The 14,423-nt window shown below is 36.8% G+C and overlaps 1 long non-coding RNA gene across 3 annotated transcripts in view; it reads right to left on the reverse strand.

Moving 5' to 3' along the window:
- Positions 1-10,178: 10,178 nt before the first annotated feature.
- The window catches only part of LOC133649002 (uncharacterized), an 18,269-nt gene continuing 14,024 nt past the window's right edge, over positions 10,179-14,423 (reverse strand). For all 3 annotated transcript variants that reach the window (XR_009825969.1, XR_009825968.1, XR_009825970.1), the window contains exon 4: positions 10,179-10,350. This is a non-coding gene — a long non-coding RNA (uncharacterized LOC133649002). The remainder of the gene's footprint in view (positions 10,351-14,423) is intronic.

The following is a 14,423-nucleotide window of genomic DNA, read 5'->3' on the forward strand; positions in this document are numbered from 1 at the left end:
GGACCACGGACCTCACGCAGGCAGGCAGGCCGGCCGGCCAGCAACAGGACCTCTAGGACCGGGCCCACCGTGCCAGCGCTAGGGCGGCGACGACAAGGCATCAAATTAGAATTACAATGAAACCACTAAAAATATCTACCACACTTGATTACAAATATAAAGGTAATTTTCCCCTTCAGTCCTGTAAGTAGCCACGGTGCAAATTTCTAAAGTAGTTCTGACCATTTGCTGCCCCCTCCTGGCCAAAATGTAACCAGAATGGTAAAAACACATTTCTCTACACTTGCAAATATATTGTTTATATTTTTTGTTGTTTTTTTGGAGGGCTCTTTTTTATCCACATTTTAATGTATTTTAATTTCATTTTAGGTGATGCAATGTCAACAAAATAATACAATTGTTCCCTTATCATTTTAATTAAATAAAGTTAAAGTACCAATGATTGTCACACACACACTAGGTGTGGCGAAATGATTCTCTGCATTTGACCCATCACCCTTGATCACCCACTGGAAGGTGAGGGGAGCAGTGAGCAGCAGCGGTGGCTGCGCCCGGGAATCATTTTTGGTGATTTAACCCCCAATTCCAACCCTTGATGCTGAATGCCAAGCAGGGAGGTAATGGGTCCCATTTTTATAGTCTTTGGTATGACTCGGCCAGGGGTTTGAACTCACAACCTACTTGATCTCAGGGCGGACACTCTAACCACTTTGATGAAAATAGAGCCTAATGCTGATCTTAAACCCTCAATCAGCCATCAGATCATATTTTACAGATTCTATTGAATTCTGCTATTACAGTTAAACTGATGATAGTCGTGTTTGTTTGGGTTGTTTTGTTTATGTTTTTTTTTTTTTTTACAGCATTTTAAAGTACCAGTAGAGTGGAAAAACAAGTTGACTTTTTATGCTTATTGTGTTTCATTGTATCGATTAAACCAGGGGTGTCCAAACTTTTTCCACTGAGGGCCGCACACGGAAAAATGAAAGCATGCGGGGGCCATTTTGATATTTTTAATTTTCAAACCATAACAAAATATATGGATTTTGTTTGTTTTTTTACCTTTAGGGCTCCCGGGGACCATAAAGGGTCTAAGTCATTAAAATGTTAAAAACAAGTCAAATTATTTTTTATTTATTTATATAACGCTTACAGTAAATCTCTACAGTATATCAACTTCAGGTTGATATGAAGTTTAAAAAAACAAAAAGGTTTTATGCCTTTTCTGTCAAAGACAACTTAGTTTTTTATAATAAAACTGAAATATGCAGTATTTCCCACACTGCCCAAAACATTCAGAAAGCAATGTTTGATGTGAAGTAATTAGAGCTTTAAAGGCCTACTGAAAGCCACTACTACCGACCACGCAGTCTGATAGTTTATATATCAATGATGAAATCTTAACATTATAACACATGCCAATACGGCCGGGTTAACTTATAAAGTGACATTTTAAATTTGCCGCTAAACTTCCGGTTCGAAACGCCTCTGAGGATGACGTATGGGCGTGACGTAGCCCGGCGAACACGGGTATGCCTTCCACATTGAAGCCAATACGAAAAAGCTCTGTTTTCATTTCATAATTCCACAGTATTCTGGACATCTGTGTTCGTGAATCTGTTGCAATCATGTTCATTGCATTATGGAGAAGGAAGCTGAGCAAGCAAAGAAGAAAGTTGTCGGTGCGAAATGGACGTATTTTTCGAACGTAGTCAGCAACAACAGTACACAGCCGGCGCTTCTTTGTTTACATTCCCGAAAGATGCAGTCAAGATGGAAGAACTCGGATAACAGAGACTCTAACCAGGAGGACTTTTGACTTCGATACACAGACGCCTGTAGAGAACTGGGACAACACAGACTCTTACCAGGATTACTTTGATTTGGATGACAAAGACGCAGACGTGCTACTGTGAGTATGCAGCTTTGGCTTCTAAACATTTGATCGCTTGACCGTATGTGCGCAACTTTTTTTTGCGTATGTACGTAACTTTTTAAAAATATATAAGCTTTATGAACCTTGGGTTAGGTGAACGGTCTTTTGGGCTGAGTGATTGTGTGTGTTGATCAGGTGTTTGAATTGTATTGGCGTGTTCTATGGAGCTAGGAGCTAGCATAGGAGCTAGGAGTTAGCATAACAAAGACGTAGGTGTTTTTATGCAGGATTAATTTGTGTCATATTAAATATAAGCCTGGTTGTGTTGTGGCTAATAGAGTAAATATATGTCTTGTGTTTATTTACTGTTTTAGTCATTCCCAGCTGAATACCAGGTACCGTGAGTATGCAGCCTTGGCTGCTAAACATTTGATAGCTTGACCGTACGTAACTTTTTAAAAATATATGAGCTTTATGAACCTTGGGTTAGGTGAACGGTCTTTTGGGCTGAGTGATTGTGTGTGTTGATCAGGTGTTTGAATTGTATTGGCGTGTTCTATGGAGCTAGGAGCTAGCATAGGAGCTAGGAGCTAGCATAACAAACATGCAGGTGTTTTTATGCAGGATTAATTTGTGGCATATTAAATATAAGCCTGGTTGTGTTGTGGCTAATAGAGTATATATATGTCTTGTGTTTATTTACTGTTGTAGTCATTCCCAGCTGAATATCAGGTACCGTGAGTATGCAGCCTTGGCTGCTAAACATTTGATAGCTTGACCGTATGTGCGCGTCACGTACGTAACTTTTTAAAAATATATAAGCTTTATGAACCTTGGGTTAGGTGAACGGTCTTTTGGGCTGAGTGATTGTGTGTGTTGATCAGGTGTTTGAATTGTATTGGCGTGTTCTATGGAGCTAGGAGCTAGCAGAGGAGCTAGGAGCTAGCATAACAAACACGTAGGTGTTTTTATGCAGGATTAATTTGTGGCATATTAAATATAAGCCTGGTTGTGTTGTGGCTAATAGAGTATATATATGTCTTGTGTTTATTTACTGTTGTAGTCATTCCCAGCTGAATATCAGGTCACCCCCGGCTCTCACAGCATCTTCCCTATCTGAATAGCTTCAACTCCCCACTAGTCCTTCACTTGCACTTTACTCATCCACAAATCTTTCATCCTCGCTCAAATTAATGGGGAAATTGTCGCTTTCTCGGTCCGAATCTCTCTCACTTCATGCGGCCATCATTGTAAACAATAGGGAACTTTGCGTATATGTTCAACTGACTACGTCACGCTACTTCCGGTAGGGGCAAGCCTTTTTTTTTATCAGATACCAAAAGTTGCAATCTTTATCGTCGTTGTTCTATACTAAATCCTTTCAGCAAAAATATGGCAATATCGCGAAATGATCAAGTATGACACATAGAATAGATCTGCTATCCCCGTTTAAATAAAAAAAAATCATTTCAGTAGGCCTTTAAAAATATCAATAATGCAAGACACCATTGATTTTAATTCATTATTATTTTTGAGTAATCACAGTGCAAAGATAAATAAAATCCCATCAAATATATATTTGGGATCCAAAAGGTGCCCCACTCAGAAAGTGATACATTTTTATTAGTTTTTTTTTTACTTTCAACACTTAAGTTACGAGCTCAACTTCAGATATATCTGTCGATTTTATGTTTTAACTATTATTTTGTTTGTTTTATGCTCTTTTGTCAAATAAAATGTTGATGTTTTTGTATGGCAACCACACAATATATGCAATATTTCCCACATAAAACATTTTAAAGTGAAATATTTAAAAATAATTGGAGCCTTGAATAGGTCAGTAATTCATTATAACATTGATTTTTTATTTTTTTTGGAACAATGGAAAAAAAAGAAAAAAGAAAGCCTGCATGGTAGCTTTGTGTCAACATTGCAACTTTTTCTAGTTAGATTTTACCTCATTCCACTTTTTTAAATGTTTTTTTAATTTTTGCAATAGCATTTCCAGAATGTGTGGCGGGCCGGTAAACAATTAGCTGCGGGCCGCAAATGGCCCCCGGGCCGCACTTTGGACACCCCTGGATTAAACCATATCCAACTGTATTTACAAGTAGCAAAGTTTGTGAAAATATCATCTAAACATCACAAAATGTCAAATACCACACATTTTCAGTGTCTTTGCTCATTTAAAAAAAAAAAAAAAAGGGTCCAAAGTCAGTGAGTCTCAGTTTGAAAAATTAATTAATTGTATCATTTTTATTTGAATAAAAAAATGAAAACGGGTCCCACAGACCCGAACACCACACGAGTGTTTTTTGCAATTAAAATTTTGACAGTACCACATAAGATATGTTTTAATTGCTGATGCGTTTTAATTGATGTTTAAATGCGCCAGAAAATAACCCGTTTTGTACACTGTTGATGTGCTTCAATGTGTTTCTGCATAGTATTTCTCCAGCGATGGTCATGTGGTGACATCAATTAGGGTGTTTTGAGAAGTGATCATTGAAGTCGGACATCACTGAAGGCCTAGGTGGGAAACACATTCACATTGGCCCCCCCCCCAGACACTTTTTTTTCTCTCAATGTGGCCCCCGAGTCAGAATATTTGCCCAGCTCTGATATAGAGGCAACTTGTTTGTCCACTCTCCTGGTACACTGAATGTTTGGAAGTGTTAAGCAGCGTAACACTGTCCTCTTGTGGCAAATAGGCGAATTGCACCTTTAGGGTAATTAACATGAAGTCAGTGGTTGGTCCAAAAAAAACAAAACAATATCTGCAAAACAGAAATATTCCTCTCCTGTAGTACAACGTTGCATATTTATTTATTTACTTTACAGCTAATAAGGAGAATACTTTAGCATACAAAGCATGCTGTTGACTTATGTTACAATTTATAATAAAGTATTTACTTTTGTATTGGATTTGTTGTATAGTACAGACTAATATGATGCACAATTAACTGTAACTGTCACTTACCGCACAATAACAAGGATATGAAGCCCATGGAAGATATTTCATTAGTGCTCGAGTCGGTGCGGAGAGAAGAGGCAGCAGGGGGCCTCTGATCAATGGTTCAGTGTGTCAGGCCTGAAAGGAGTAATGTGCCCCAGAGAGAAGGCTTGTTTATGCCTCAGTGCCACGCAGCTGAGGGACCCGGGCAGCCATCCATGGCCTCAACAATACGACATGTAAAAATCATCGCCATTTACAATACAGCTAAATCATGATTCATTTCCGAAATGAGAAACATGATCTATTTACATTCTTAGGTGATGATGAAAAAAAAATAAATCTGTTTTATTAAATGTCAGATGAAATTAAATGTCTCTGCACCCTCTGGATACAATCATACTAACTGGCTTCATTATAACTCAGTCTGGACTTATTTTTTAATGTGTTTTAGTCGGGCTTTCAATGTGACAGGATGTTAATTTAGGCACGAGTACAGGTGTCGGCGACCCAAAACGTTGAAAGAGCCATATTGGACCAAAAATACAAAAAACAAATCTGTCTCGAGCCGCAAAAAATGAAAAGCCGTATAGAAGTCTTATAAGAAGGCAACACATGACGTAAGTGTCTATATTAGCTATATTAGCCTACCATCAAAAATACTTTAAAAGTCTTAAATAAGTGTTATAATGAAGGCAACACGTGATGTAAGTGTCTATATTAGCTATAATAGCCTACTATCAAAATGACTTTAAAAGTCTTATATACGTGTTATAATGAAGGCAACACATGACATAAGTGTCTATATTAGCTATAATAGCCTACTATCAAAATGACTTTAAAAGTCTTACATAAGTGTTATAATGAAGGCAACACATGACGTGTCTATATTAGCTATATTAGCCTACTATCAAAATGACTTTAAAAGTCTTATATAAGTCTTATAATGAAGGCAACACATGACGTAAGTGTCTATATTATCTATAATAGCCTACTATCAAAATGACTTTAAAAGTCTTATATAAGTGTTATAATGAAGGCAACACATGATGTAAGTGTCTATATTAGTTATATTAGCCTACTATCAAAAATACTTTAAAAGTCTTATATAAGTCTTATAATGAAGGCAACACATGACGTAAGTGTCTATATTAGCCTGTATAAGTGTTATAATGAAGACAACACATGATGTAAGTGTCTATATAAGTTATATTAGCCTACTATCAAAATGACTTTGAAAGTCTTATAATGAAGGCAACACATGATGTAAGTGTCTATATTAGTTATATTAGCCTACTATCAAAATGACTTTAAAAGTCTTATATAAGTGTTATAATGAAGACAACACATGATGTAAGTGTCTATATTAGCTATATTAGCCTACTATCAAAATGACTTTAAAAGTCTTATATAAGTGTTATAATGAAGACAACACATGACGTAAGTGTCTATATTAGCTATATTAGCCTACTATCAAAATCACTTTAAAAGTCTTATATAAGTGTTATAATGAAGGCAACACATGACGTAAGTGTCTATATTAGCTATATTAGCCTGTATAAGTGTTATAATGAAGACAACACATGATGTAAGTGTCTATATAAGTTATATTAGCCTACTATCAAAATGACTTTGAAAGTCTTATAATGAAGGCAACACATGATGTAAGTGTCTATATTAGTTATATTAGCCTACTATCAAATGACTTTAAAAGTCTTATATGTCTTATAATGAAGGCAACACATGACGTAAGTGTCTATATTAGCTATAATAGCCTACTATCAAAATGACTTTAAAAGTCTTATTTAAGTCTTATAATGAAGGCAACACATGACGTAAGTGTCTATATTAGTTATATTAGCCTACTATCAAAATTACTTTAAAAGTCTTATATAAGTGTTATAATGAAGACAATATGTACATACAGCTAGCCTAAATAGCATTAGCTTGCAGTCATCCAGTGACTAAATGTGCCTGATTAGCACTCCAACAAGTCAATAGAATCAACAAAGCTCACCTTTGTGCATTCACGCACAGCATAAAACGTTTGGTGGACAAAATGAGACAAAGGAGTAGTGGCATAAAACACGTCTTTCTGTGGCAGCATCGGAGAAAGTTGTACATGTAAACAAACTACGATGAGTTCAAGGATCGTTGAAATTAGTAGGACAAAGCGGCGCTCGCCAAATACTGTCATCAGTGAAGCATGTTTAATGTAAACAGTGGGATTTCTAACAATTAGGGAGGTTTGTGTCATGTTTGTCCTCCTGCAGTAAATATATTAAAACAAAAAACATTTTTTCTTCATCTTTTTCCATTTTCACACATCTCTGAAAGAGGTCCAGGGAGCCACTAGGGCGGGTTGCTGACCCCTGCACTAGTAGAATACAGTGATTGTAAGTATCACAGCAAGCTCTTCAGTTGTATTACTACGTCATTTTATATTTGCAATCTTAAAAAAATGTATATATTGTTAATGGCAGCTGTAAATCCCAGTAATTCGTATTATATGGAGCTAATGTTATTGTACTGCCAGCATTAATAAGAGCCATTGTCGTACTGGCGGGCTCCTGCAGGGGGCGCGGAGTGCTGGGAGCTACACTAGTGGGCACCTGACTTCCTCCTTGCAGTCATTAGATTACAGCCGTGAGCAGAAACGAAGTGTATCTGTATACTCAAACATCTCCCTTCTCAGGTACAAGTGTCTTTATGTACATCTTTTTTTTTTTTTTTTTACCTCTGAGTGTATCTTTATAGTGTTTAAACATGTTTGAAGGGGTGTATTTGTATAATATGTGTCTTTTCAGTCGACAATGCTTTTTTCATGATCAAGCTAATGCTAAAGCTAATTGCTAATTTGTGTACTGTTTATTTTGTACTGTACTGTTTTTAATGTGTTGCTTCGTTTCGTTTTCTTTCGTCTTGTCTTATGGTGTGAATAAGTGCCACCAAAATGTTGTTGTAGGAATACAACCACAATTAAAAAAAATGTTTGAACTGTAGAATCATCACTAGGGATGTCCGATAATGGCTTTTTGCCGATATCCCGATATTGTCCAACTCTTTAATTACCGATACCGATATATAAAGTCGTTGAATTAACACATTATTATGCCTAATTTGGACAACCAGGTATGGTGAAGATAAGGTCCTTTTTTAAAAAATTAATAAAATAAAATAAATTAAAAACATGTTCTTCAATAAAAAAGAAAGTAAAACAATATAAAAACAGTTACATCGAAACTAGTAATTAAAGAAAATGAGTAAAATGAACTGTTAAAGGTTAGTACTATTAATGGACCAGCAGCACGCACAATCATGTGTGCTTACGGACTGTATCCCTTGCAGACTGTATTGATATATATTGATATATAATGTAGGAACCAGAATATTAATAACAGAAAGAAACAACCCTTTTGTGTGAATGAGTGTAAATGGGGGAGGGAGGTTTTTTGGGTTGGTGCACTAATTGTAAGTGTATCTTGTGTTTTTTATGTAGATTTAATTAAAAAGAACGATACCGATAATTTAAAAAAATGATACCGATAATTTCCGATATTACATTTTGAAGCATTTATCGGCCAATAATATGGGCAGGCCGATATTATCGGACATCTCTAATCATCACAATTGGAGGCCATGGCAAGAAAAGGTCCCATGGATGACAAAATGGGATAAAAAGAATGCTTGCAATTAGAGATGTCCGATAATATCGGACTGCCGATATTATCGGCCGATAAATGCTTTAAAATGTAATATCGGAAATTATCGGTATCGGTTTCAAATAGTAAAATGTATGACTTTTTAAAGCGCTGCTGTGAACACGGACGTAGGGAGAAGTACAGAGCGCCAATTAACCTCAAAGGCACTGCCTTTGCGTGCCGGCCCAATCTACGGCTTTTCACACACACAAGTGAATGCAAGCATACTTGGTCAACAGCCGTACAGGTCACACTGAGGGTGGACGTATAAACAACTTTAACACTGTTACAAATATGCGCCACACTGTGAACCCACACCAAACAAGAATGACAAGCACATTTCGGGAGAACATCCGCACCGTAACACAACACAAACACAACAGGACAAATACCCAGAACCCCTTGCAGCACTAACTCTTCCGGGACGCTACAATATACACCCCCAAACCCCGCTCACCTTAACCTTCTCATGCGATATTATCGGCCGATATATGCTGTAAAATGTAATATCGGAAATTATCGGTATCGGTTCCAACCTCACGATTTTCCCAGGAGACTCCCGAATTTCAGTGCCCCTCCCGAAAATCTCCCGGGGCAACCATTCTCCCGATTTCCACCCGGACAACAGTATTGGGGGCGTGCCTTAAAGGCACTGCCTTTAGCGTCCTCTACAACCTGCCGTCACGTCTGCTTTTCCTCCATACAAACAGCGTGCCGCCCTGTCACATAATATATGCAGCTTTCACACACACACAAGTGAATGCAAGGCATACTTGGTCAACAGCCATACAGGTCACACTGAGGGTGGAGGTATAAACAACTTTAACACTGTTACAAATATACGCCACACTGTGAACCCACACCAAACAAGAATGACGAACACATTTCGGGAGAACATCTGCACCGTAACACAACATAAACACAACAGAACAAATACCCAGAACCCCTTGCAGCACTATCTCTTCCGGGACACTACAATATACACCCCCGCTACCCCAAAACCCCGCCCCCCCAACCCCGCCCACCTCAACTTCCTCATGCTCTCTCAGGGAGAGCATGTCCCAAATTCCAAGCTGCTGTTTTGAGGCATGTTAAAAAAAATAATGCACTTTGTGACTTCAGTAACAAATATGGCAGTGTCATGTTGGCATTTTTTTCCATAACTTGAGTTGATTTATTTTGGAAAACCTTGTTACATTGTTTAATGCATCCAGCGGGGCATCACAGCAAAATTAGGCATAATAATGTGTTAATTCCACGACTGTATATATCGGTATCGGTTGATATCGGTAATTAAGAGTTGGCACTATATCGGAATATCGGATATCGGCAAAAAAGCCATTATTGGACATCTCTACAAATAAGTAATGCAGAGATACTAATGAGCCAACTTGCTTACTAGTTGCTCTTATGAAATTAAAAAAAATCTGTGATATATTGTGAGTCTACAGTATGAGAGTGGTATTGGACAGATTAAAGGCACCCAAAGGAGTCGTAGTTCACGTCAGAGTGGACGTCACTGATATGTTCTTCTTCTGGCGATGTGATTGAGACAGTAGTGCACATTTTCATTCGCGACTAAAAAAAAAAACACAGCAGCAAAAATCTTCATAAGCAGGAAGTAAACAAAACATTACATTTTGCCCAACTTTATTGTACTTGTTTTTTTCCATCCTCAACCCTTGTCACTGGAAGTAGTGGTTTGGAAATGACGTCCTCGCTCAAGAGACTCGTCCAACCGAGTTGCTCTCATGTCTTCCCCGTCACAAAGTTGTCCTTAGCGCTTCAGATTGTTGTTATTTTGACCAGATGAGGGTCGCCTAGTTCAGGATGTCAGAAGCACATGTCAGACAGTTTCCTGTGCAGCTGTGAGGAAGCTGCATTGTCGTGGACGGCCAACACGATTTCATGTTGCTTCTCCTTTATACACACTTAATACAATTAAAAATGAACTTTTTACAATTTTGCCAATCTTTCACAATCCCTATGTAAGACAAGAACACATACTGTAAATTTCGGACTACTTTTTTTTTTACTATGCTTTAAACCCTGCGGCTTGTAAAACGGTGAGGCTAATTTGTGGATTATTTTTTATAATAATGCAAATTGTTTAAAAAAAAAAAAAAAAAAGCAAAGACTCTAAAAATGTGTGGTATTGTTTATGCTATTGCACCATCTTTTGGACGAGTTTGCTCACTGTAGGTGCTGGAGTGCCCTTGTGTTTAGAGCTTTCAGCCGGAAGTACAAGTGCCATTCTGATTCTATGGATTCTTCATTCATCACTCCAAGCAACGTTTGTAAGTTTTACAATATAACTAAAACAATTCTTACTAACCAAACTGTCCCATGCATGATGTCTGTAGGAGTGTTTTCATGCATAGTTGTACATGGAAAAAATGGCATTCTTTTTGTATTCTTTCAGTTTCACAAATTCTTCAGTAAATTCACCAAAATGTCACCATGGAGTTATTGAGTCTGTTAAGCTGATTGGAGAGCTAGCTTCCGCAGCTAGTGGGTCCATGACGATTACTTCTGTTTTGTTTGATCAGCCGTTTCACTGCCGTGTCACACGCACCGTTTGAAAACAATTAAGGTATGTAAACAAACATTTACAAAATTTTTCTGTGCGGCTTACAGTCCGGTCCGGCTAATATATGGAAACTATTTTTTTTCTTTAAAGTTTATTTGGTGTGGCTTATACACCAATGCGCTCTATAGTCCGGAAAATAGGGTATGTTTTACTCTTTTTTTTTTTTTTCTTTTTTTTTAAAATGCAGTCCAAATTATAAAATGCGTCTCGTACTAGACAACTAACAATGTAACTAGTGGGAGTTCCTCTTTAACCTTAAAGTGAAAATGCACTTTTTACAATTTTGCTAATCATTCACAATCCCTGTGTAAGACAAGAACACATACCGTAAATTCCGGACTGTAAGCCGCTACTTTTTTAAAAAACTACGCCTTAAATCACTGCGGCTTATAAAACGGTGAGGCTAATTTGTGGATTTTTCTTTGCTGACGGTCATAATGCAACTTCTTTTTTTTTTTTTAATGAGCAAAGACACTGAAAATGTGTGGTATTGTTTGTGTTATGGTGCCATCTTTTGGACGAGTTTGCTCACTGCAGGTGCTGGAGTGCCCTTGTGTTTAGAGCTTTCAGCCGGAAGTACAAGTGCCGTTCTGATTCTATGGATTCTTCATTCATCACTCCAAGCAACGTTTGTAAGATTTACAATATAACTAAAATAATTCTTACTAACCAAACTGTCCCATGCGTGATGTCTGTAGGAGGGTTTTCATGCATATTTGTACATGAAAAAATTTCATTTTTTTTCTGTTGTTTCAGTTTCACAAATTCCTCAGTAAATTCACCAAAATGTCACCGTGGAGTTATTGAGTCTGTTTAGCTGATTGGAGAGCTAGCTTCCGCAGCTAGTGGGTTCCATGTTTTGTTTGATCAGCCGTTTTACTGCCGTGTCACAGGCACCGTTTAAAAACAATTAAGGTATGTAGATAAACATTTACAAAATCTTTCTGTGTAAATAACTAATTTCACAACATATATATCTGCGGCTTATAGTCCGGTCCGGCTAATATATGGGAACTATTTTTTTTCTTTAAAGTTTAGTTGGTGTGGCTTATACACCAATGCGCTCTATAGTCCGGAAAATACGGTATATTTTACTCTTTTTTTTATTATTTTTTTATACAGTCCAAATTATAAAATGGGTCTCGTACTAGACAACTAACAATGTAACTAGTGGGAGTTCCTCTTTAACCTGAAAGTGAAAATGCACTTTTAAAATGTTGCTAATCATTCACAATCACTATGTAAGACAAGAACACATACCGTAAATTCCGGACTGTAATCCGCTACTTTTTTTCTTAACTACGCTTTAAACCATGCGGCTTATAAAACGGTGAGGCTAATTTGTGGATTCTTCTTTGCTGACGGTCATAATGCAACTTGTTTTTTGTTTTTTTTAAATGAGCAAAAACACTGAAAATGTGTGGTATTGTTTGTGCTATGGTGCCATCTTTTGAACGAGTTTGCTCACTGCTTGTGCTGGAGTGCACTTGTGTTTAGAGCTTTCAGCCGGAAGTACAAGTGCCGTTCTGATTCTATGGAGTCTTCATTCATCACTCCAAGCAACGTTTGTAAGTTTTACAATATAACTAAAACAATTCTTACTAACTAAACCGTCCCATGCGTGATGTCTGTAGGAGTGTTTTCATGCATATTTGTACGTGCTATCGTGCTAGCGTCTTTAGCATTAGCTAAAATGTTTACTAGTGTCTGTGTTAGTATTGTTAACTTACAATGGCATCCTTTTTGTATTGTTTCAGTTTCACAAATTCCTCAGTGAATTCACCAAAACGTCACCGTGGAGTTATTGAGTCTGTTTAGCTGATTGGAAAGCTAGCTTCCGCAGCGAGTGGGTCCATGACGATGGCTTCTGTTTTGTTTGATCAGCCGTTTTACTGCCGTGTTACAGGCACCGTTTGGAAACAACTAAGGTATGTAAATAAACATTTACAAAATCTTTATGTGTAAATAAGTCATTTCACAACATTTATATCTACGGTTTATAATCCGGTGCGGCTAATATACGGAAACTATTTTTTTTTCCTTTAAAGTTCAGTGGGTGTGGCTTATACACCAATGCGCTCTATAGTCCAGGGAAATACGGTATGTTTTACTCGGTTTTTGTGCAGTCCAAATGATAAAATGTGTCTCGTACAAGACAACTAACAATGTAACTAGTGAGAGTACTCTATTTTGCCCGTTTAGCCCTCTAAAAAAACATCCACTCAATTTACATGTTGTGACCTGAATATTAACCATTAGCGATATTGTTATTACAAGCGTTAACCCCGACAAACTATTTTTAGTAGCACTGCGCCTAGATCAAAGACAGCTAACTAGCTTATGCAGCCATTAACAAACTGAGCTGCTGCATCGCCTCAGAGTTGATAAAACTATCTTTAATCTTAATCTTAATCTTAAAAAAAATTCCTAGATTATAAATCATGCCTCTCACTTACATACCGTATTTTTCGGACTATTAAGTCGCTCTGGAGTATAAGTCGCACCGGCCGAAAATACATAATAAAGAAGGAAAAAAAACATATATAAGTCACATTTTTTGGGGAAATTTTATTTATTATTATTATTATTTTATTTTTTTATTTTTTTCATAAAGAAATACAATCATGTGTGCTTACGGACTGTATCCCTGCAGACTGTATTGATCTATATTGATATATAATGTATATATTGTGTTTTTTATGTTGATTTAATTAAAAAAATATATATATACAGTATATCTAAATATATATATATTTTTTAATTTCTTGCGCGGCCCGGTGGTTGGGGACCACTGCTGCACGGGACAATCGGCTTTAATTAATTAAAAACAATAAAAACAATTTTTTTTTTATCAAGATCGGATGATATGAAAAAATTAATCGTGATCATTTTTTTTTCCCGTATCCCCCACCCCTACCATGTAGCGTCAACTAATGCAAGTGAAATGACTGCATTTTGTAACAAATTCCTACAATTTGTGTTTTGTCTTGAACAATGTGTGTTTTACCTGCTGCATGTCTTATTTGTGTACTTTTAGCCATGGTATTGTTTTTAGTACTTACTAATTGTATTTGTCGGACCATGAGGGGCCAACATAGATCATGAAGCATTGAAAACAATGACAATAAAGCTTTTTATTCTATTCTAATTTAATCGTAGATTATGGCAGACTATTTGTAATATGTACAATTGTAAATCTTTATGTGAATGCAATATGGAATTTATGTTTAATGTATCATCAGATTTTCTGTTAAAATTAAGCCAAAAATGTTTTTTTTTGGTCCACTTATTTTGAAAAGTATC

The sequence above is a fragment of the Entelurus aequoreus genome, linkage group LG01, assembly GCF_033978785.1.
Source record: "Entelurus aequoreus isolate RoL-2023_Sb linkage group LG01, RoL_Eaeq_v1.1, whole genome shotgun sequence".
NCBI classification, from domain to species: Eukaryota; Metazoa; Chordata; class Actinopteri; order Syngnathiformes; family Syngnathidae; genus Entelurus; species Entelurus aequoreus.